The sequence below is a fragment of the Pocillopora damicornis genome, chromosome 13, assembly GCF_964200805.1.
Source record: "Pocillopora damicornis chromosome 13, jaPocDami1.2, whole genome shotgun sequence".
NCBI lineage: Eukaryota > Metazoa > Cnidaria > Anthozoa > Scleractinia > Pocilloporidae > Pocillopora > Pocillopora damicornis.
Window position 1 is genome coordinate 11253107 of NC_142682.1, and position 24891 is coordinate 11277997.

At 39.0% G+C, this 24891-nt stretch overlaps 1 long non-coding RNA gene and 2 pseudogenes across 3 annotated transcripts; 2 read left to right on the forward strand and 1 right to left on the reverse strand.

Annotated features, from left to right (window-relative positions):
• Positions 1-270: 270 nt before the first annotated feature.
• On the reverse strand, positions 271-9884 carry LOC113669567 (2-(3-amino-3-carboxypropyl)histidine synthase subunit 1-like; annotated as a pseudogene). Its single transcript, XR_016182202.1, has 11 exons — positions 9727-9884; positions 9049-9134; positions 8217-8286; positions 7477-7540; positions 6802-6857; positions 6594-6702; positions 5580-5648; positions 5010-5166; positions 4195-4295; positions 3313-3391; positions 271-2648 (listed from the first exon to the last, which is right to left on the reverse strand). The product of XR_016182202.1 is annotated as a 2-(3-amino-3-carboxypropyl)histidine synthase subunit 1-like (transcript).
• Positions 9885-9898: 14 nt separating this feature from the next.
• LOC149035487 (uncharacterized) lies at positions 9899-11509 on the forward strand. Its single transcript, XR_016182620.1, has 3 exons — positions 9899-10215; positions 10511-10583; positions 11257-11509. It is a non-coding gene; the product is annotated as an uncharacterized LOC149035487 (long non-coding RNA).
• Positions 11510-19431: 7922 nt separating this feature from the next.
• LOC113685670 (uncharacterized) lies at positions 19432-23544 on the forward strand (annotated as a pseudogene). The gene is made up of 3 exons (XR_016182203.1): positions 19432-21054; positions 21087-22586; positions 23344-23544. The product of XR_016182203.1 is annotated as an uncharacterized LOC113685670 (transcript).
• Positions 23545-24891: the final 1347 nt, after the last annotated feature.

The window sequence follows — 24891 nt, forward strand, 5'->3', positions numbered from 1 at the left end:
TTTCTTATGTTATCCTTTAAGGCGGAAATTAACGCACGGCTAACCAGAATTGATCACCTCGCGCATGCCCGATGTTAAACTGCTGTGTGCTGTGTTCCTCACATGTGACTTACCCTTCTCTCAGACTTCTTTCTTACTTCACGATAGAGCAGGATACCGAACCTCATCCAAATGAATGCAAGGCAAAGGTTGATTAGAACTGACCCCAGATATGCGAGGTAAAATAATATATGCATATATTGAGAAAAGGAAAAAACAAAGAGACTATACTTTCATCCCTACAAGCCTGTTTTGTGATTACTCACTCATCAGGGGAATTTTATAGTCAAGAATATTCGTAACCATCGTTTATATACTTTACGAACTTGCACAATAGGCGTGGCGGTAAACTTTGTTCAATTGTTACGCAGTAACGCTTTGCCTCTGTGGCTGCATGAGGACACGAGTTCATTACGTTTACTGATGATAATTCAGGTCGGCAGATGATAATTAATTTTTCTTTGAGGCAGAGTTTGCATCTCTTGCTTGCGCTGTGGTAGGGTGATCTTGATGCAAGGATCAGAAGCGCGATGAAATGAAGTGTTATTTTCTTTAAGGGTACCAGAGTATGTTGTTCCGTTGCCTGTTTCTTCGTTTATTAGTTGTAGGTGGTTCGTAATGTACAGTGTACAGGTATCCACTTTCGTAAAGTGCTTTTTGATATAGAGGGGCGGCTTGGTCGAAGGATGCTTTGTTATATGAAAGGGATGACAGTCGTTTATTGATGCCGGCGGGTATGTTCTTTGTGGTGATTGGTAGGTGGTTGCTTTCGCGGTGGACGTGATGTAGTGTGGTGTTAGGCCTTGTGAAGAGCTGGTAGGTGCTTTTGTTCAAGTTGAAAGTGACGTCTAGGAAATTGATGGTCTGTTTGTTGGCTTCGATGGTGATCCGTAGCCCATTGTGATTAAAGATGCGGTATATTTCTTTTTTGATGTTTACTGTATCTCACGGTGTGGCGTTTGGAATTGCCAGTCTACCTGGTCCATATATTGAAAAACAATAGCGTGTTCTCGGAATATGCGGGCGCTCATTCTGCGCAGCACAGGATGCGCCGTGCAACATTGAAGAATCACCTTAATCACAAAATTGTGACGACAAAAGTGTGGGATTTCAAAATCCGGTATCAAATTCTCGTTCTGTTATCCAAAGTTTTTATGAGTCTGTTCACGAGAGGACCGGGCAGACGTGACACATGCCATCTCGCTGATTTCTTTCAAACTTTCACAGTTTAAAAGGGTCACTAAGTTATATTTAAGTTCGCAAGGCAACCAGGTGGACAATCAGACGTGGTATGATGCTACTCTGGTTTAAAGATTTAATAAATTTTGAATGGCCGCCAAAGTTGTTCAAAAACCTTTTCAGACTTTAGAGCATATTTTTGCCAAACCTAAGGATCCTGTCACTAAATAACAACGAACCGACGCTATTTATTCCCTTGCGTGCAATGACTCTGATCACGAGTTTGTAGAACAGACCAAACGTCAGCTTAGTAGACGTTTGAAAGAGCATCAGAAAGTGTTCTTCTTTGGCAAAAAAGAAAATTCAGCTTTGTCGGAGTGTACATGCCTAACTAATCATCCAATTGGGTGGAATAATTCTGAAATTACTATCAGCGCCTTTGATTGGAAGCCTGGCATATCAACTCCGCCCACGCTCCTTTAACTCGTGATGATGGCGGCTTATTACCTTCAGGCCATTTACACCACGTCAGAAAAAAGTGCAGCTAATTAGTAATCATTTAAAAGGACCTCTTGTTGCAGCGATTAGATCACTGATGAAGGCACGACTAGGAGTGTCGAAACGTTGGGTCTATGAATTGTAACTTTTCGGTTACATTCATTAAATCTTTAAACCAGAGGAACATCAAACCATGTCTGGTCACTAAGTTACTCAAGAATCCAGAGTAGTTCGGGCTCCCGGCTTATGCCTGGGGTATTAGAGCCCCCACATAAAATCCCTGGGGTAAAAGGCTAAAATTAGCTCGAAAAATGCACTTCTAACGAATCTCTCTAACTCAGTCACATTAATGTTAAGTAGGCTGTTGACATTTACTTGGCGTTCCTGGTTGTGCTTCAATTGGCTCGGTGATTGTTTTAACTAATCACAGTTTAAACATTCTTGTTTTCCCGCGCTGAACCCATTTTCACTGCTCGTTTACTTCTCGTGATATTTTCCATTTTAGATTGGCCGACGTGAGTTTGGTTTCACGATGATCGATCGCAAACCTCTCTGTTCCAGTCAAGTGAAAGAAAAGGTAGGAGCCTTCTGTTTCCTGTATTTCTTTTGTTCCAAGGCGACTGTTTTCGCTCGAAGCACTCTTTGTATTACTGTAGACATTTGTTCAGATCATCTTGTAACTTAAGTAGCTTCTCTTAATGGCATTTCCCACAACACTCCTTAGTTTGTCCATCACATCCTTCTTTGTCTTTTAGGTTTGATGGGGCATTTTCCGCTGATAGCTTTTCTGTGTGTAAGTTCTTTTTTCTTCTGCTAACCGGTATTTGTCTGTTCCGCTCATTATTCACAGTCCAGGGTCCCACACTAGCGTTTGCGTAAAAATCCATTGGGTAATTTTCTTGCCATTCGATTTGTTCAAGCACAACTGACGCCTGTAAATTAAACGAAAAAATTCCAATAAGAACATTTTTCAACTGACTGAAAAAAGCAAACCACTATACCACTGCTTTTTGCTGTTTTTCGTACTATGATGGGTCTAAATACTTACGTCACTCTCTCATCCAATCGGAAAAAAACTAAAACGAATCTACACTTTTTTCAGTGAGTGTCCAAAACTCAAAACCAAACTAATCACAACTACCAATCTGAACAAAGGTTAACATCATCATTAATCAATGAGAACTCAAAGTAAAAACAGGCAACGTGCCTGAAGCGCGGGAAAACGCGAGTCACCAAGTCGTGATTGGTTTTAGTTTTGTTCTGATTGGTTGAGATGGTGGCGCGAGTTTTTTTGACCAATCACAGGGTGAAAGAAAGTAAAGACAAAGCTATTCCAGATCGCTTTTAGACACCCGGTGGAAAATGTCTCTACCCGCGCTTACTTGCATTTTGTTGTTAGTCTCGAAATTGAAACTATTTGATTCGGTTTCTGTATAAAAACGAGAACCGTCAAGTTCCCGGTTTGTGTTATGCATCTGAACATTTGTGTAATGCATCTAAACATTTGCCTCCCGCAGATGACATGGACCTTACCTTTCAAGATATTTGTTAACATGCTCAACTGGATTTGATAGTAATGAAATTCAATTATTTTACCTCATAAGGCGACAGTAGAGGTTTAGGAAAAGCGTAGCCACAGTCAATGGACAATCGTGGACAAGCCACTTGCACCCATCTACAAAGTGACAAAGAAATATCAGTAAACCTTGGAAGCTAAGCAACGTTTTAGTTGCAGACAGGGTTCGAACCCTTTTTTAAGAACAAATTTCAAGGACTATTTCTAGACTTTTCCAGGACTCAGGCTGATTTCTTCAGGTCTCCAAATTTCCTCTCCTACCCTTTCATAACCAAGATTTCAACATCAATTCATCAATTTTCCTTACAGTCGACATAGAATTCTTATAACGTAAATTCTGAAAAACTTTATTGCTTGATTTTGACAGATTTCCGGGACTTTCCAGAACCTGCAGTCTTTGTTCCACGACTTTCCATCCTGGAAAAGGTCAAAATAAAATTCCAGGACTTTCCAGGTTTTCCAGGACTCGTACGAAGCCTGCGCAGATGGGTTGAAGTCACACTCATAGGCAAGACGGACCACAGTATGAAATCGACAATTTAACGAGTTTTAGTAGCATGCTGGAAAAGTTTCCCATACGGTGACATTTTATAACGTCATCGACGGAAGAAGGAAGGAAGATGGCTCATTCCTCAACCAAACTTTTGAATTTCAGGAATTGAAGAAGCACTATCTTTCAATAGATTTCATTCGTGGTTGGTAGTTTTTTCCAATATTCGTAATCATATGGAGCCTATCTCTCTTTTTTTTTTTGGGGGGGGGGGGCGGAAAAAGACTTATTAATATAAGATTTTTTGTTAAGGACACTTGACAAAACAGAATTTACGCGAAGACGGTTCTTATCTTATCTTGCCTTATCGACGGAAAGCAGTTTTCACATCTTAACAAGAAAAGCAACTTACGTTTCCACGTCCTCGCACAATCCAAGTTTACCCGGGAATATTTCAGACAGGAGTACAATTACATATTCCAGGCCCGCCTTACAGAATCGTTGTTCTAAATTCTGCAGATAAAATTAAAAGATGAAAGATGAATGAAATCTGCTTTATGAGCTCTTTGGAAAAGATTGAATAATAATCGTCACGAGAAAAATATCCCTGAACTAGAGGTGTCCCCTCAATGACGGCATCGAATACAAGGGTTTTAATCAAAGTTTGTGTCCCTCAAATAGAGAAAACGTTTAAATAAGGATGCCCAAAAAATAGAGATTCCTCTGCATAGACGAAAATATTCGACACATTACATCCTAAGAAAACTGGAGAATTTAAATTTAAATGTGCAGCCTCCCCCAAAGTTAATTGCATCAGAGAAAATTATAATTTAGATGCGAGAATGACTTGATTTTGTCTAGAGAGAGTTTGAGTCATATCTTAGAGTGCATTTCAATAGTGTGCTGTAATACCAAAAACATAGTAGTAACCAGCAGATGTCCAATCACTACGTTGGAAAATATAATCAAAACCCGATGGGAACTAAAATTAAAAGGTAAAGCGAGAGCAACATTATTGACCGAGTCACGACTGGTATTTGCCTTGCACCTGATTGGTAGAGAGGGTAGCTTGGATTGTTCACGTCAGTCAACCCATGACATGGCGAACTGATTGCCGATTACTTTCAACACACAACTGAGGGTTTAACTTTGAATCACACAAAGTAGAACTCCTTTCAAAAAGTATATTTACTCATAAAATTTTCACATTTTAGCTTTACGCAATACCTCTAGCACCTTTGGACTTCCTTGCCTTCCTAATGCACTCAGAATGAGTCCAAAGTTCTTGGCTCTTGACGCTGTAGTTATGGCGTCTTTCCTCGCTTGAAACATGGCATCAATATCGTAATATTCCCTGGAAAACACTTTGCCATAGGGATCGTATCTGCGATGAAAGCGAAAGTGCAGTAGAATTTTAGTTCAAAGTTGTTTGTCTCAAAGGCCCAGAAAGGTATACAATATCTAACAATCCAAAGCGTACAAGGTGGTGGGGGGTCTGTTTTAGTGAGGGCATAGGGAAAACATTGGAACAGAGGGGAATCGCACTCTGTCCACACGGACAGTATGCCTTTACTAGAGGCAAACAATTTTGTAATTGAAAAAGTGATGAATTTTTATTCACAGAATTACACGAAAGAGGTCTGAAAAAATCAGGTTTCAATGATGGCTCAATCTGTACTGCCTCTCTAGCTGTTGAGCGCTGCAACCAATTTAAATAATAAGAAGCTACATGTTAGGCAAGGCAAGGCTATTTGTTACACGTAAAGAAATCTGCCTTTTGAAGTTCTCTATGTGTACCTGTATGATGGTGTAGATGGGTTAGCAATCATGACAGCCTCTAGATGGAACCTTCCATCACCTAAGTAACTAAAAAAAAAGTTTAAGTTTGAAGATCATTCCAGTGAAAAAATTGAAACAAGTACCTGCTGTGGTCGGTGGCATGTGTCTAAAGGATAGCCACTGCTTACAATCAAACTGGTAAATACAGTGACAAAAAACAAGCATTTAATTAGGAAGTGATCTTTGCAATAATATCACATTAATCACAAACATAACACCCACTTATCTGTTTCTCAATTTAGTTTTTGATAACACTTTTACTCAATTTCAACCCAATTAAATGATGAACCCTTTCACTCCCATGAGTGACCAAGAATTTCTCCTTACAATAACATGCAATATCAAGCAGACAAGTGATGAAACTAAAGGAAAATTTCAATTAGGGTATTTGTGGTTCATCCAATATCAAATTCTCCAAACCAACATCATAGGAATTGTATGGTAGACAGTAAGGAGAATTACCAATGAGATCTTGGGAATGAAAGGGTTACATGATTTTAAGTAAGTCCTCAGAACAAACATGATTATTTCAGTCAAAGTGGGCACCGTTGTTGCTAGGCAACATTACTAAACAATAAATATGCCATGGACACAATTGGAAGAATGCCAAACAATTCTTCCACAAATAAGACAGAGGCTAGATGGGGGTTTTCCTGACAAAACAAAAGACATGGTGAAAACATGAACAAACTGCCTAATTTTCATTCTAACTACAGTGATCCTTGGCTCTGAACATTGTTTTATTTATAAGCAAATAGCTTCAGATCTAATGGTGCAATTTTTTAATGAAACTAAACCACTACATTACTTACAACTAGATTTGCCAATACAAATAATAAGAAAGATTTCCAAAAGAATGTTCAAATTTGTTTAAGAAATTACTCACTATGAAAAAGTTGGTGAAGTTTTCTTAAATTCACAATGAACTAAATTACATAATTATTTCCTTGTTTTGCTTAATAATTTTCTTACATGAATGCATCCTTGTGTTTTATTCTGGCCGCAGTGCAGCCCAGAATCTCTCCAACAACAGACAACAGTTTACACTGTGGAATCTCTACCTGATAATCTTTACACAGGTCTCAATATACAGCCTGGGTAAAAAACAAATTAAATACATATATGTAAAAATTATTTTAAAGTATTAAGACAATAAAGGGAGACACTGGGTCCAAACCTCAGGGTTTAAGTCTCAGCCAAGTCACTGTGTTGCATTCTCTCTCCCCTCTCTGTAGCCTGGAGAGAAATGGGTACTGGTGAGTTGTCATGGAAACTTGACAAAATGTCTGATGGTTAACCATGTGCGATGCTCCTCCCATCTAGAAGAAGCAGTTGGTTGACCAACTGTCAACTGACTGTTGACCGACTGTTGACTGACTGTCAACCGAGTGTCGACTGACTGTCGACCAATATATGGGTCAAGTATCAACTGACTCTCGACCAATATATTGACTGTTATATCAGTCAAGAGTACCTGCAGTAAACATGATCCCAATACTGTCTCATCAGTGTAATCATTTAATACACACTTGAAGTGTTGTCACAAACTGGATTGTGCTCAAAAGTGCAAGTGACTTTCCTGTTGTGTTGCTCGAGCATCAGACCATCAGTGACACACTTGTACTGAACAGATACATGGCAACATAGAATCATTTTGTTAATTGACAAATGCCTGGTATACTTAGGCAAGCTGTCAGTAGGTAAACAGCTGGCTTGCTGTCTATTCAAAGTGATATAATTATCAACTGCTACTTTTTACGATCCTCCCGACATATGAAATTCATCAAACAATTTATGTGTACAAATAACAGTTATACATAATTATAAAAGTTTGATAGGAATTGGTTTGAAATACCTTTCTAAAATGTCTGCTATAGTGCAAGCATACGACAGAAGTCCTTCAAGGAACTGTAAAGCCTCTGATGATTGAAAAGAAAAAAAAAAACAGAACATGAAACTGACATTGATTTATGCCTATTGTGGTTGAAGATGACATCATATTTTTTCATTTTTTTTTCATGGCACACTGACTTGTGCTTTGAAACTTATCATTTTGTACATTTAAAGGCCAAGGTCTGCATACAAGATCAAATGACAATAGCATGTATTGATAAGGAGAACTGCATTTCCACCTCACTCTTTCTTTTGTACTCATGGAAGTTGCCATTATGCTGCAGCATAATGGTGATTGCGCTGGACTCTGGCTGGAGAGGTCTGGGTTTGAGACCAAGTACTGGTCTGGCTTGGTCATTCTGTTGTGTTCTTTGACAAACCACTTTATTCTCACAATGCCTCTCTCTACCTAGGAGTATGAACAGATACAGGCCAATTGTCAGGGAAGTCAGATAAAATGCTGGGGAGTAACCTTGTAATGGACCAGCATTCCATCTGGGGGGAGTTGTAATACTCCTTGTTGCTTCATGCTAAGAAAACCCAGATAAGTTCTACTTGAATCACTGGGCCACTTGGCTAGAGTAAGGACTTCATCTTTTTTCCTTTGCACTTAGGTGGAGAAAGGCATTATAAGGTGGAGTCAAGTGTGTTATCTAAGAACAAGCAACAAAAAAAAATTAACAACTAATGTGGCTTATTTACCTCTTTTAGCATTTATTTCTTAACTCCTCCACACTGACTTGAAGATTTCAAAATTGTAGTTAGGAGGTAACTGTTGCAAAAGGAATAATTACCTCAGTCAGAAAGTAATATTTACTCTGATCTCTATAGGTGTAGAATCTGATATATAGAAAATGAATTGTAGCTGGTTGGTCAAACTGTTGTGACCTGTTTTTGATGATGACCATTCCAGAAAAATAACAGTTACCTAGAACACACTCTTTGTAAATGCCTCACATTTCTAATACATGTAAAAAAAGATGCAAAAAAAAAAGTGAATGGAAAAGGATGGTTAATTTAGTACACAGACTGCAAAATTAAAATAAACTTGAAAAATAAGACCTGATTCTTAAATAACAATCCTAGAGGCCTCAGTGACATCATGACATGCTGAAAAGGATTTAAGTTTCTGGAGAGCAACTTACAATGCATTTATACTTGAAGAAGTCACATTTCAATTTCTTTCCACACTCAGTCTGCTGACTGAAAATCCCAATGATGAACCTAGTTGGATTTTATAAAACAAAACTGTTGAAAGGGGCTTTAAAGTAATTAACATACTTTTTTAACCCTTTTACTCCCAAGATCTCATTCATAATTCTCCTTACTGTCTGCCCAACAATTCTTTTGATGTTAGTTCTGAGAAGTTGGATATTGGATCAACTTATAATCCCCTAATTGATATTTTTCTTTATTCTCATCACTTTTCTGCTTGATATTGTACTGATATTGTAGAGAGAAATTCTGTCCTGGTCACTTATGGGGTTAAAGGGTCAAGTGAGCCTAGGGTCATGTGAAGTTTCTCATTATTTACCTGTCTCACAGCATCTTGCAGCTTAAGATCGTTGACAATCTCATCTGGAATCTGACGAACAACTCTTCTCTTATTTGCTCGTATTTCTTGAATAACAGGGAATGTAAGGCATTTCAATAACAGTGACTATTTTTTTTTTAATTCCTTGACAATATTTGCTCAAGGAACAGAAAGTTTGATCTGAATATTTCGGCAAGATGTCCGTACAGCCCCATACAATTGTAAAACAAAGGTAATATATTGTTTTCGCCATCGTTTTCTTTCAGTTATCCAAGATATGTATGCATAATGAAGAAGGAAGCTGAGCAGAAATCTTACCATATTATCCCCCAGACTTAGGCATGTATATAGGGTACAGGGCTGGGGATTTCGACTAGTATATCAAATTATGTGTAACAGTGGAAGGTTACAGATAAGAAAATTAAAACAAAACAAACCAAAACAAACAAACAAAACAATTTATATTTATCTATTTATTGGGCTTATATAGGATACATATTAGAGTACGACTTGAACGTAAAAATTATATTGCGTGCAGCTAAAGGAAAGGAATACGACGAAAAAGGAATTGAAGAGAAAGGAAGAAATTGCGTTAAAAATCGGTTTGAGCGTGGGAACGATTACGATTCTGTCCCTTCGTGCATGGTGAATTACAAGCCGATATCAATTACAACGTACCTACGAGTTTTTCAGTCGTCTTTCCAGCATTAGACTTAATTCCCACAAATCTCCTTCTTATGTTGTTCTCGGCAGAAACCCGAGTATAACTCGCTTTGTCCTCCAACGTGCGGCCATCTAATGCCTCGGCCATGTTTGATAAGTAAACTATGTTTCTCACCGCAGCAGAGGGGCATTTTGTTGCGCATGCGCCAAGAAAATTTGTTCGGCGCGTTCGGCGCCATTTTGATATTTTCAGCGCGCTTTTGCGGGTTTTCAACTGAGCGATCGACACCTTTCTGTGATATTTTTTGGAGAGGGATGGAAGAGTATGACAAGTTTACTACCATTTCTAACTCTGTGGATACTTGTGGAGTTTGCTGGCTCTTCGGATGAGGATATTTTAATGATCAAAGTGCGAACAAAACGCGAAAAAAAGTCGAAAACTTGAAGTTTGAGATTTGATTTGCTGACGATCAAGATGTGCACATGAGACTACAAACCTTGAAGGTTAGTCTTAAGATGTTGATGTCTTACTTCTATAAATCACGAAGTGATGTGTGGAGGCGATCGTGAGATATTCGTTACGATAATAGAAGGTAGTTTACAATTTGATCTTATTTTACTTCAACTTTGAAATAAAATTACGTTAAGTTCGAGGTGGCCCCCAAGCTTCAAATCACTTCAAATAACATCTTATCTTCTTTCTCTTTGTTGTCCCATTGGACACAAGGCTTAAAAAAATATTCCAGCTTCAGGATTGAGTTGCTCTTTCTATAACCTTCGGCGAATTCATTTTTGGGAGGTTGAGGTGGATTTTCAAAGTCATGGCTCACAACTGTCTTTGGCCATTTTGCTCTCCAAGTCTGTTGTACTTGGTACGTAGGCATGCGTCTTAACAACGTTTATAGTCTTGCCTCGATCATCTGCGGTTTTATCTAATTTTTTTGCTGTGTTTTGGTGAGAATTTTTCTGATTGCCCTTTTGGGCTTGAAGGGCTAACTAGAGGATAAACTTCGGTAGAACTTGTTTTATCACATGGCCCCCAAATCTCTCACCACTGTCAGTTCATTGTTTATTTATTTAGCCTTCGGTCTAACCAGTTCATTTACCTCAAAAAAATCCGTGGGCTTTGTCTCATGAGTTTAAACTGGTGCCGTTTTCTTCATGTTCATGTGTTATTCGAAACGGATGGCGTCAGCTTCATTCTGTCTTGTTTATTTCAGTAGAATACTTCTGCCATACGAAATGAATTTTGAGTCGAAGTGTACTATAAAACTCGCAGATTAAAATTATCTAACTTTCTCTGGTTCTTAAAACATGAGGTGAGCGATACAATAAATGAATAATTACTCAAGGGGCTGGAACTCTCTTTCTTTAGAATGTGAACTACAGTATTTCTGTCATATTTGAAAACGAATTTCGGGTTAAAATGTCTTCAAACCAGTTTGACTTGTATTTCTCTTTGCCAGATAAGTCTTGATCCTTCAATTTTTATTTCTTAATTGAGACTGATGATTGGAATTAACTATTGTGTTCTCTGCTGTTTAGGGAGATGTGAAGTGACCCCACTACATATGGTCAGTACTATTGACAGAAAGGATAGGTGTGACATTTGCTGTGGCAAGCTGGCATTCAAGAGAATGTCATTAGTACCAGAAGCTTACTACTGGTATAAATTATCAATCTTTTGTTCTCTCCACACAACTTGCCTCAACTAGCTTATGCTATATGCAACTTGTGTCTATACCTTTTTTTGCAACTATAAAATTACCAATAAAGTTTTTTGAAAGTTTTGTCCAAATTTCATGGGAAAACAATATGAGGAGTGATCAGGTGAAATATTGTCCTGTTCCATAACAGTGTTTGAGCTTCCAGGCAGAGCTAAAAATTTCTTAAGCGACTGATTTATGATTTTCTGCCTTAAAATTAGCACAGCCAAGCCCCTGGCTTGAAAACTATTAATTTCTGCAAATAGGCATCCAAGCTGATGCCCATTACTGCAGAATATGCAATATCAAAGTCCCCTTTTGACTTAGGTCTCATTTCTCTAAAATCTGATAGATGTAAAGCATCAATTTTCATAAAGAGATCAACAAACCTCTTCACATTAGTTTAATCTGACCTCACTAAGTCTTATTCCTGAAAAGAAAAGGCTTTTTTTTTTTTTACCCTCACTGTTAAATATCAGCCTTACTGGTTCTTTGTTGTTTAGCATGTGTAAGAGTCTTTTCAGACCATCAAATTGTCACACAACTCTTGTAATTTAATAGGTTGGAGAATAAGGTTGCAAAGAGTGTATATGATTTTTTTGTGCAGTTGAAATGATAAATGGTAGTGATTTTCACTGGGTAATAATTGATTTAACTATTCATCTTACAACTGGAAGCCCAAAGTAGTACTTGTTTTCTTTCACAATTTCCCCACATCATCGATCATATCTGATGATATTTCCGAGACTAATGATTGAAAAGACTTTATCTTACTCTGATAAAATCCATAATTATTCCTCCATTTCTAACCAGATGGAGCTACCATATCTCTAGCATTAGCATTGTCTTACTTTTCTTTACTCGAAATTGACCTTTTTTATTTTGGTAATCGGCCCTGCCGGTTGTGATTCATGTCAAAAAAAAACTTTTGAAACAAAACATAAACCTCTGTAAACTTTACATTTTTACCAAAATTGGAGGTACACTGCACTAGCAGTACAGTTGAAGCTCTAAAAAACGCTTACAGAAAGGCGAGTACTTCAAATGATCACCGATAACTTGAGATAGCAATGACACGATAAAAGTATACCATCCAACTCTTTTGTACTCTTCGACAGGCCACTTGCATCCTTCAAAAATAACATCTTCATCGATCGCCCAGAAAATCACGAGACAAGACTCGAACAATCTTTTGCATTCTGAAAATAACTTCCTTCCACACATCACACAATAATTTAAAGGATTTGCCGCTTCCATCTACGTTACAGAAGAAAAAATGAGAAGAAAGGTTGTCTCAAATACTCGGACCATTGTTTTTTCCGACGTATTTTACTGCTTCTTTTCTTTCGTGATTCTCGAAAGGGAAACCGACGCAGGCGCATACCAGCGGTTTCTCGTATCAAACTAAAATTTACCGGACATGCGCAACAAAATGCCCCTCTGCTTCTCACCGCATATTAAGCCTTTAAGGCTGTGACCTAAAGTAACATTATGACGTGGGGACTGGGACTTGGGGACTGGGACTCGGGGACTGGGACTCGGGGACGTGGGACTCTAAGACGTAAGACTCGGGATAGTTTCAACGCAAGGGATCTTGAAACTGTTAAAAACATCGTGGGCAGCTATGGAGGACTTTCCTGGTAAGTAACTGTGTTTTCTTCCTTATTATTGTTTATCAAGGATAAGGCACGGATCGAGAAGAAAACACAGTTACTTACCAGGAAAGTCCTCCATAGCTGCCCTCGATGTTTTCAATGTAACTCTGTAACCAGAGTTCTCACGGTCAAATAAGCAAACATGTCCGGCCGAACCATGTACGCTGAAAACCATCGGCTACTACTAACAAGCTTTCCAGTATATAATAGCTTTCTTGAGACCACCGAAAATTATACCCTACAAATTCAGCGCAAATATCAGGTGTTGTTTGTTTATCACGTCCCCGAGTCCCCGCGTCTACGTCCCCGAGTCCCGCGTTCCCGAGTCTTCCTTTACCAAGTCTCACGTCGCCAAGTCCCACGTCTCCAAGTCCCACGTCTCCAAGTCCCACGTCTCCAAGTCCCACGTCTCCAAGTCCCACGTCTCCGAGTCCCACGTCTCCGAGTCCCACGCCTCCGAGTTCCACGTCTCCGTGTCTTACTTCTCCGAGTCCTACGTCCCCGAGTCTCACGTCTCTTTCAGCTGTTGTTTTCATGAGACTGTTAACTCCCATTGCATTGGCTTTGAACCAACTTTCACCCAAGTTTTTTGTAGCACGATTAAGACCCAGATAAAGGGACCGTGAAGCCTAAGGTTCTCTGATAAGAGGAAATAAATGTTTCATTTTTGGACGCTCAAATCCATCTGAAGTTGTGAAAGGGTGGGGAGGGGCATGGTAGCCAAACCCTACATCAAAAATTTATTTATTATTTGAAATCACTTTGCGAGTATTGGAAAAACTTTGAGTTTGAAATGTTTTCAAATTGCGCCGACAATCATTTAAAGTTTGACATTCAAACATGCTGTGTTTACATGCTCTCATCTAAACTAACTAGTTGACCTATGAGAGCGTGCAAACTTTCTCAATTATTTTATAACCATCATTAGTTATAAGAGTGTGACGTGCCAAACCGAAATACAGTCAATTGGTTTTTTTTAGTAGTTTTGGCTTCGATCATGCAAATCACACCCACTAGAAAATGAAAAGTTCGCAAAGACAACGAGTTCGTTATCACGCAAAGACAGCTTAGCGTTTAAAAAAAGAAACTTAGGTTGTACTGACCAGTCTGCTGACCCTGAGCTAAATATTTTCCCCACTGGCCCCACCAAATTCGGTCAATAAGAATTTTATCATATGACCACTAACTGTTGAAAATTTCAACCTAAATGGGACGCGATAGACGGACACAAGAGCACACAAAAAATATGCAATTTAAAACTCTTCCTTTTTATTTCGATTAGCCCAGAGGGGGGAATGGAATAACTTAAAGACACGTGATCTGGATATCTAAAACATTGTGACCGTGGAAGTTCGGAAGGTTGGGAAAGTAATTCATTATTTTTGTTGTTTCATTTTTTGGAAGGATCAGCCACATTGTCAACATCTTGATACGTGCGATTGAAAATCTTTTCCAGTCACTCAGTTTTTATCAGTTTTGGTTATTTAGTAACTGTAGAGGGGCAAGGCTCTTATGGTAAAAAACCCAAGTAACTGCTTTTTTTTATCTTTATGTTTACAATATGTCACGTTTTTATCAACTTTAGTTATTTAGTAACTGTAGAGGGGCAAGGCTCTTATGGTAAAAAACCCAAGTAACTGCTTTTTTTATCTTTATGTTTACAATATGTCACGTTTTTATCAACTTTAGTTATTTAGTAACTGTAGAGGGGCAAGGCTCTTATGGTAAAAAACCCAAGTAACTGCTTTTTTTATCTTTATGTTTACAATATGTCACGTTTTTATCAACTTTAGTTATTTAGTAACTGTAGAGGGGCAAGGCTCTTATGGTAAAAAACCCAAGTAACTGCTTTTTTTATCTTTATGTTTACAATATATCACGTTTTTATCAACTTTAGTTATTTAGTAACTGTAGAGGGGCAAGGCTCTTATGGTAAAAAACCCAAGTAACTGCTTTTTTTATCTTTATGTTTACAATATGTCACGTTTTTATCAACTTTAGTTATTTAGTAACTGTAGAGGGGCAAGGCTCTTATGGTAAAAAACCCAAGTAACTGCCTTTTTCATCTTTATGTTTACAATATGTCACGTTTTTATCAACTTTAGTTATTTAGTAACTGTAGAGGGGCAAGGCTCTTATGGTAAAAAACCCAAGTGACTGCTTTTTTTATCTTTATGTTTGCAATATGCCATGTTTCGAGTGTTAACCCTTCGTTAGAGCGGTTGATGACGCGATTGGATCGTCACCACAGTGAGATATATTGGTTTTACGGCCACTTTTTCAAATCTCTGTGGCTCTATACCGCACAATTTATCCCCATTAATTAAAATAAGGTGATATAGTATCGTTCAATTTGAGAAACTGATGATCGTAAATCTAAATTCAGACCACTATTTATGGTGTGGATCCCACGCTGATATCATAGGAAATCCGCAGTGCTTCATTACGTGGTTTTCTAGTGGCTATGATCTACACTAGCTTTTAACTTGACTTTGTTTTAGGAGGCTTTATCGTTTATCGATTCCGAGATCGCGGTAGATTCGAATTGAATTGCCGTTTTCTTCTTGTACATAACCGTTTCATGGTCGAGATACTTTTCACTTAATTTTTCGATGTTAGCGGCGGGTTCTACGGTACATATTTTTCTAAACGCCGTAATCCGAATTTAAGAGATCCTCGCAGCTAAGAACACTAGTGAACTAGAAGTTGAAAATAGGGCCTGAAAAAAAAAATTTAGGCCCGTACGGGATTTGAACTCATGACCTTTGCGATACCGGTGCAGCGCTCTACCAACTGAGCTAACAAGCTAGCTGATGGGTCCAAATAAACCATCCAAGTGATGAATAATGATTTTAGATATATGAAATTCACATATTTGCACTGTAGTGAAGAAACGAATTTAAGAGATCCTCCCAGCTAAGGACACTACTGAACTAGTAGTTGAAAATAGGACCTGACAAAAATTCAGGCCCGAACGGGACTTCAACCCGTGACCTCTGCGATACCGGCGCAGCGCTCTACCAACTGAGCTAACAGGCCAACTGGGAGCTGGTCGAACTAATAATAATCAATTTTTTTTGTCTGTTTAAGGGCCACATTCTAAATTATGACGCTGCGCGCTCATGAAGAGAGATGTTTTAATTTTCTTAGAGAAACTGAAACTTTCTCAAATTCACTGTTATTGCATACATAATATAAGCGTAATTCGAGAAACTGATGGTTTCCACAATCATGTGATCAAAAACTAGATTCATTCCTATATCAAGACATATTTATAATGCAGAATGTCTTTTACTGATGTCAGCAGAGGCAGTCCAAGCTCACGCCTCGAGAAAAAGCAAACGATTAATTCATGTATCACACTCACAAGAAAACGAAAAGTTCATGAATACAATGAGTCAATTTTCACGCACAGATAACTTACTGTTTAAAGACAGAAGCTTTAGTTGTACTCTCGATCTCATCGATCTCGTCAAGCAAATCCAATGTGAACACTGAAGCCTGACGTTTCAGTTAAACAGAGTAAGATGTTTCCTTTTTGGACGCTAAAATCAATCATTAGTGAGAAAAGTGCGACGTGCTAAACCGAAATACAGTCACAAGTTTTTTCTTAGCAATTCTGGCTTCGATCATGCAAATTACACCCGCTAGAAAATGAAAAGTTCACGAAGACAATGAGTCGATTATCACACAAAGATAGGTTATCGTTTTAAAGAAATAAACTTAGTTTGTACCGTGACCAATCTTGTGATGTAAATCAAACCTTTCAAGGAGTGAACACTTAAGCTTGACGTTCCCCATTAAAATAGAATAACACTTTTCATTTTTCATGTTCATTTACATTATTAGTGATAAAAGTGTGCCGTACAAAACCGAAATACTGTGTTTTTATTGATTGAGTGGTAGGAGCGCATTGAGGTCCTTGTTTCATGACCGAGAGCCAATATTTTCCCGTTCGGCCTAACCAAACTCAGTCAATAAGCATTTTATCTTATAACCACTAACTGTTTAAAATCATAGAACGCGATAGACGGGCATACTATCACTTAATCTTGTTTTTTTTGGTCTGTTTAAGCGCCAAAGTCTCGCACAAGAAGATAAGTCACGACGCTGCACACTCACGAAGAGAGATGTTTTAATTTTCTCAGAGAATCTAAGACTCTTTTAAATTCAATGTTATTGCCTACATAGTATAGGCGTACTTTTCCGTTGAACGGATGCTTCATATCTCCACCGTTGATATAAATTGCTTTCTTCCAACCGTTATGGTTTTATACAATATGTTTCAGCCTCATTAGTTAAGATTGTTAGGCATTGTTTAATTTAAAAAAAACGGATGGTTTCAACAATCACTTGATCAAAAACTAAAATCAATCCCATGTTAAGACATACTCATAATGCAGGATATCCTTTAATGATGTCAGCAGAGGGGGTCCAAGTTTACGTCTCGAGAAAAAGCAAACGGTTAATTCATCAGTGTCACGGATTGTGTGACTCGGTGTTAAGTTATAAGAGGAACAGTTGAGAGTTTGAGCGCGTTATAAAGAATAGAATGGGGAACGAAATATGGTCGATCTACAACGATAAATATTTCGAGATATTAACATTTAACACGTAATATCAATAAAAATTACACACATCTTGTGTGTCCAATGTAGTTTCAGGCGATTTCTGCCGTTTTAAGCTTGCTTTGCCATCACTGTTATTTCCATCCCCACGGTGACACCTCGCCTTAATCTATCGTCCCGATCAATCAATCAGACAGCTGTCCCCGTGATAGGTCTGCAATTCCTGATCCATAATATGAATGCACGGTAGAAGCGGCATCAGGATCGTGCATGCTATACTCCTGGAACATATCACAGAAACCTCTTTCCAGCCGCTCGAAAATTGTTGATGACTTCCTTTACTACAGAAGACTTACCAGTCCCCCCTCGGCCAATCACTAAAAAGCTATGACCCTTACAAGCCAAGTATACTATCTCCGCCCGTCCGTGAGACAAGTGAACACTCATATTGACGACATACCAGTAACCACCGAATTACTCTACTGAACATTATGAAGAACGAGTTGTCAAAGGAAGAAAAATTATGAAATAACATAATAAACTTCACTTGACGATCTGCGTGCTCACTGAATAGTCCTCTAGAATGAATTTCCGGTGACTAAATAGAAATTAACCCCAACGTAACTTAAGGGGGTAGATAAAGGGTTATTCGGCCGAATCTTGCGGGCTTTTCCTATTTTTCCAGAAGTTTAATGACATCGCATGGCAAAACATTGTAGTTTGACAGCCATCCATGGAAGGGTAAATGCAATCGACGTTAGGGCATCATGTGGGGCATCATCATCATCTTTTTTTTTTTAAGTCGTTTCCTGTCTTGTGACTATTAAGTCATGTTATGTTGTGCAAAAATCGCCACCGGATGAAATGAATTTGTTACAAAGCCGGACTTTGTCAAACCTCTGTGGCTTCACATCTTGTTCATCATTCTCATAAGCTAAGGATAGATTCGTTTTCAGTGACATTCATCTGATGAGTTAGATCGTTACTTGATAATTACTTGCTACAACAATATTTTCAAATGTTCCATGCCATATTGTGGAATTTCAGGAAATGTTCCGGAGAGTTGTTGTTATAGGATATTTCATGGCCGCTTGGGGATACAAATTGTTAGCGTAAGAATTGAAACGCTTAAAACTTGAATGCATTTAGCTTGATCCCAATGGGCATTATTGTAAATACGTTCTGACGGCCGGTAAAAACGCAGTTAAAAAGCGAAGCTGATACTGCAGACCACTCTTTGCCAGATTCTTTGCGGAATACTGGCGATACAACATCATTGATTCTTGAAGATTATCAACTGCTCTAATGAAGGGCTAACGCTCGAAACGCTAGCTTCAGAAACTCATTACGATGGCCAATTTACATTGTCAACTCAGTTGGTAAAGCCAAATAGTTTTGAAATACTTCACCAAAGTTTCTTTGAAAACTTACCCCCGTTGATTAATGTTGTTTATAGAAACTGTGCATGAGGAAAGTTCTCATAGCAAAAGTTAAGATAAATGCTGTCCATTTTGTTTATCTTTGTCCTGTGACCTCAAAGTCATGTCATGTCGTGCTAAAATCACAACTTGAGTGAAATGAAAGATAACAAACCGACTTCTTCCCTTACTTTTTGTTTGAAGTGGATATTGGGAATTCTAACACTTTCAGCTTGTTACAAATAGTTTCCGGGTGTAATCGACCCAGCCCGCTTTTGTGTGTTCTTGTTTGTAGTGACTCGTTATTAATCCAGATTATCGTTTCATTTAGTACTGTGTTACTAAAAAAAAAGTTTTCCTGATAACAGGAGAGGATGGTAATGGAAATATAACAGCAGAAGCCATGATAGCTCCCATGAGCATCGCCTTATTCGTTGCACTGTTCTTGCTCAACTCAGACCGCATTCAGAAAGCCATTGAGATATGCAGCGAATGTTTGATTTTGCTAAATAGCACCGACCAAAACAGCAAAGGCCAATTTGATTCAGTACTGCTACAGTTTTACAGCGATATCTACACAGTTCTTTTCTGCGCTCATCGTCATATCTCTGACTACATAAGTGCGGAAAGATACGGCAGGAAACTGTTTGACTTATACAGAGCGTCTGGAATTATGCTTTATAAACTTGGCCAAAACCTAAAAGCAAAGGAGTATGTTGAGAGGGCCCTTGCCGTGACAACCAAAATTGGCGACAGAAGCGGAGAAGCATCCTGTTACGGAATCCTTGGAGTGCTCCTTCAGTCGCTCGGGGAATGCGACAAGGCTAAAGAATATCTCCAAAAAGCGCTCGTCATCACAACTGAAATTGGCGACAGAAATGGGGAAGCAACATGTTATGGAAGCCTAGGTACTGTGTTTCTGTCGCTCGGCCAATACGACAAGGCTAAAGAGAATCTCCAAAAAGCGCTCGTCATCAGAACTGAAACTGGCGACAGAGAAGGAGAGGCAACTGACTACGAAAACGTAGGTACTGTGCTTCTGTCGCTCGGCCAATACGACAAGGCTAGAGAGTATCTCCAAGAAGCGCTTGTCATCAGAACTGAAATTGGCGACAGAAATGGGGAAGCAACATGTTATGGAAACCTAGGTGCTGTGTTTAAGTCGCTCAGCCAATACGACACGGCTAAAGAGTATCTCCAAAAAGCGCTTGTCATCAAAACTAAAATTGGGGACAGAAAAGGGGAAGCATCATGTCATGGAAATCTAGGTACTGTGTTTCTAGCGCTCGGCCAATACGACAAGGCTAAAGAGTATCTCCAAAAAGCGCTTGTCATCAGAACTGAAATTGATGACAGAAAAGGGGAAGCATCATGTCATGGAAATCTAGCTACTGTGTTTCTGTCGCTCGGCCAATACGACAAGGCTAAAGAGTATCTCCAAAAAGCGCTTGTCATCAGAACTGAAATTGGCGACAGAAAAGGAGAGGCGACTGACTACGGAAACCTAGGTACTGTGTTTGAGTTGCTCAACCAATACGACAAGGCTAAAGAGTATCTCCAAAAAGCGCTTGTCATCACAACTGAAATTGGCGACAGAAATGGGGAAGCATCATGTTATGGAAACCTAGGTGCTGTGTTTCTGTCGCTCAACCAATACGACGAGGCTAAAGAGTATCTCCAAAAAGCGCTTATCATCAGAACTGAAATTGGCGACAGAAATGGGGAAGCATCATGTTGCGGAAACCTAGGTAAAGTGTTTCTGTCGCTCGGCCAATACGACAAGGCTGAAGAGTATCTCCAAAAAGCGCTTGTCATCACAACTGAAATTGGCGACAGAAGAGGAGAGGCGACTGACTACGGAAACCTAGGTAATTTGTTTGAGTCGACTGGGCAATACGACAAGGCTAGAGAGTATCTCCAGAAAGCGCTTGACATCACAACTGAAATTGGCGACAGAGATGGGGAAGCATCATGTTATGGAAACCTAGGTAATTTGTTTAATTCGATCACCCAATACGATGAGGCTATTATGCCCTTTTGTATTTATGTCAAAATAAAATCAAAGACGCCCTTTCGTTTCTTCATCTATGCATTGAAAAGTATGATAAGCTGAGATATTTCTTGGGCGCCAGTGATCGGTTCAAAACATCATTTCTGGAGCACTCAGGAATATTTCCTTACAAGCTGCTTAGTACTCTGCTTTGTGACACCGGAAATGCTCGGAATGCTCTGTATGTTGAGGAGTTGAGTCGAGCTAGAGGCCTATCAGACTTGATGGCAGAGAAGTATTCGGTTGAAACGCATATCTCTGCGAATCCAGTCTTGGTTTGGCATTGAGAACATTTTAAGAAAGAAAAATAACTGTACTTGTCTGTACATTTCTTATTTTAGGAATCATCTGCGTTTGTGGATCTTGAAAACAACTGGAGTCCTTCACTGTAGAAAAATATCACCAAAAGAGAATCTAGTTCAGGCTGGGTTGCCCAAAGATTTGTCTTTGAGTCAATTTTTGGACGATAATTTCCGGAGTCTTGGTATTTTGCCCACCAAAGATTGTGAAGATCGGTCTTTAAATACGATTAAATTGCAACCTCTTTCCCCCGCACAAAAGAGCTCAGCAAGATTGCGACTCCTGGAGGAGGACGAGGACAAGGACAAGGACAAGGACAAGGAAGTCATTTCAAGTCTATCTTTGTGTTACAAAATGTTTATTGCTCCCGTTTATGATTTGCTTGAGGAGCCTGAAGTCATCATCGTTCCTGACCGCAGATTGTACAAAGTTCCCTTTGCTGCACTGAGTGAAAAGGAGGGAGCCGAATACCTCTCGGAGACTCATAGGATCCGTGTCATTCCATCTTTGGCAACACTCAAGATGATTCAAGATAGTCCAGAAGACTATCACAGCAACACTGGTGCCTTGATAATAGGCAATCCCAAGGTTTATTGGCTGCCGCCATTACCAGGTGCAAGAAAGGAAGCGGAGATGGTCGGACGGCTAGTGGGTGTTCCGCCTCTGGTTGAAGAGGAAGCAACGAAGCAGGCGGTACTTGAGCGGATAAGTTCAGTGAGCCTGATACATTTTGCTGCCCATGGTAGTGCCGAAAGAGGAGAAATTGCCCTCTCCTCCATTCCTACTCCCAATAATCAAAACGCTATCCCATCCCCGGAAGCCCACATGTTGACGATGGCTGATGTCTCACTAGTGAAAGTTAGAGCTAAACTGGTGGTACTTAGCTGCTGTCACAGTGGAAGTGGAGAGATAAGAGCCGAGGGAGTTATCGGAATTGCCCGTGCGTTCTTAGGATCCGGTGCTCGCTCGGTGTTGGTTGCGCTGTGGGCCATTCCAGACTCAGCAACAGAGCAGCTGATGAGTCGGTTCTACGAACACCTCGTTAAAGGAGAAAGTGCCAGTGAATCCCTTCATCAGGCCACGAAATGGATGAGAAAAAACGGCTTGACCAAAATGTCTGAGTGGGCTTCGTTTACGCTGATTGGAGATGATGTGAGACTCGAGTTTGACAAGCAGAGGTAAGACTCGGTGAAAGAACAGGTATTTCATAAATTAAAGTTAAACCAGATGTAAAGGTAGCTATGACTTACTGGTCGCTGACTGAATGGGGATCCCTTGTTACCTTGAACATAAAAAAAAAAGTGTGTATATATATAAAATCTGTCTTATGATCGCGTAAGCGTGAAACTCAGAGTCACAGAAAAGTTGTCTCATTGATTTGTCAACTTTCAAATATATATATATATATATATATATATATATATATATATATATATATATATAAAACTAACTGCAGACAGTACTGTTTCGGCCTTCTGGGCCTCATCAGTGCAGTGCTGATGCTAGGATGGAGGTGAGGCTATATAGCCACCCCAAGTGATCTCACACGTGTGGTATCATCTAAGCCATGCCAGAGTGCTCAAACTAGATAAACTAGTGAGCATGCATAATGCTAGCAGCAATGACTCATCCTAGTAGAGTGCTCAATTTGGACATGAAAGCAAAGCTTTGTATGCCAATATATATATATATATATATATATATATATATATATATATATATGTACACACTTTTTTTTTCCCTTTTTGGAGAGTTACTATCTTTGCTCTCTGGTGTAAAATATAGAATCTCGCAGGTGCCTCTCTACCAAACAGATACAAGTGTCAGCCATTTATTTTTACATTTTGTGCATGGTATAACTGTATTTGTTTAATATCAAAAATTCTACTTGAGTTAGTAATAAATTGGGTTTTTTTTAAAAATTTTTTCTTACAGGAAAAAAGACCCCGACAGAGTAAATGATGACAAGTACTCGAAGGGAACAGAGCTAAAAGACTTTTAGATGGATAAATAAAATAGAAACAAGTGGAGAAAATACTCTATACGGTATTTGATTGACATTAAAAAAAGAGCTATCCCAAGTTAGGGGAGACCTACTTCAATTTTTCGTGCTTTCCAATATTCTCAAGAGGATGCATTGGTTACGTGCTCAAGAACTTTTGTTTTTTACGCAAAAATTATATTTCTGACAATATAATAAGCACGAAACAATGTTTACGTACGTGGGGCTTTTAAGTAAAGCGAAATCAGTAAAGTCAAAACGGTAGTTTAAGTATAAAACGAACCACTAAAATCTGGTTTGATTTTTGTGTTTTCAAGCTTTTTGTAAGGTTAATTTAAGAAAACCTTCAATGTTTGAGGAATGATTTTAATGTAGCATCTTAAAGGATCCTTGTCAACTACGCCTCTGTTTTTGTGTTTTTGTTAACATACGGGCAACTGCGGAGAAATTCGTTCATATTAACTCAACGCCAGGCAGGAGTCGTGCCGGCCCGTAACCACTTTTTACGTGGCGTAAAGAAAGGATTCACAGAAGGAGAAGCGTTACGTGTCCTAAAAATAAATCCGACGCGCTTCACATTCAATAAAAAACGTACAGAGCTTAAAAATACCACCAAAATAGAGAGGAAAGAGGATACCTAACGACGTTCTGGAGAAATACGTATCTGGAGTTGTCTGCCCCAGTAGAGAAGGATCGCTTTAAAAACAAAGAAAACAGCACATAGAAGAAAATATTGCCTTTTATAATGCAATATTATCTGGCTTTACCAAAACTCAAGAACATGCTTGAAATGTCACCTCATTCAAAATCACATCGCAAAAGAAAGAAAAAAATCAAATTATATCCTGGTCAGAACTAATCTTTGAAGACAGAAATTTAAAATCGCTTGCAGATGGCAGGAGTGTCTTGCGGGCTTGTCAATACCACAAATTTTAACCTGTCACTTGCCTCTCGTGATATGCACCGTGTGCGAAGCTTGTCGACGCTTAAATGCTGAAAAATCTCTGCCAATTGGCTATGAGTTAGATCTCTGATGCAAGGACTATCCTTCCTGTCATTCCACACGTTGAAATTTTTCGTCTGCTCCATGGCTTTAAGCCTTCCACGTGAAGGAACGGGAGATACCATTGATGGTTCCAGTTACAAACAAAAATTTCTCAAGAAATTTACGAGAAACCACCACACAACTACCCAGCGTAAACCAATAATAATTTCAGAGGGATGCTACGACAATTTTAGACCTCAAAATATATTTAAATCGCTCGGATGCACTTGGATGATAAGCTACAATGGAAATTTCTCGAATTTAGATGGCACGGAAAATGGCGGAATAAGCGCGCAATGTCTTGTGGTTGACTAGGATCGTTTAACAGAAACCCTTTCTTTGGTCAGTTGCTTGAGAGATCGAAAATAATTTGGACCCAGGCAATCGAATTCAAGGTCTATTGTATCGTAAAAATAGACTCAATGCCTTTTTTTGT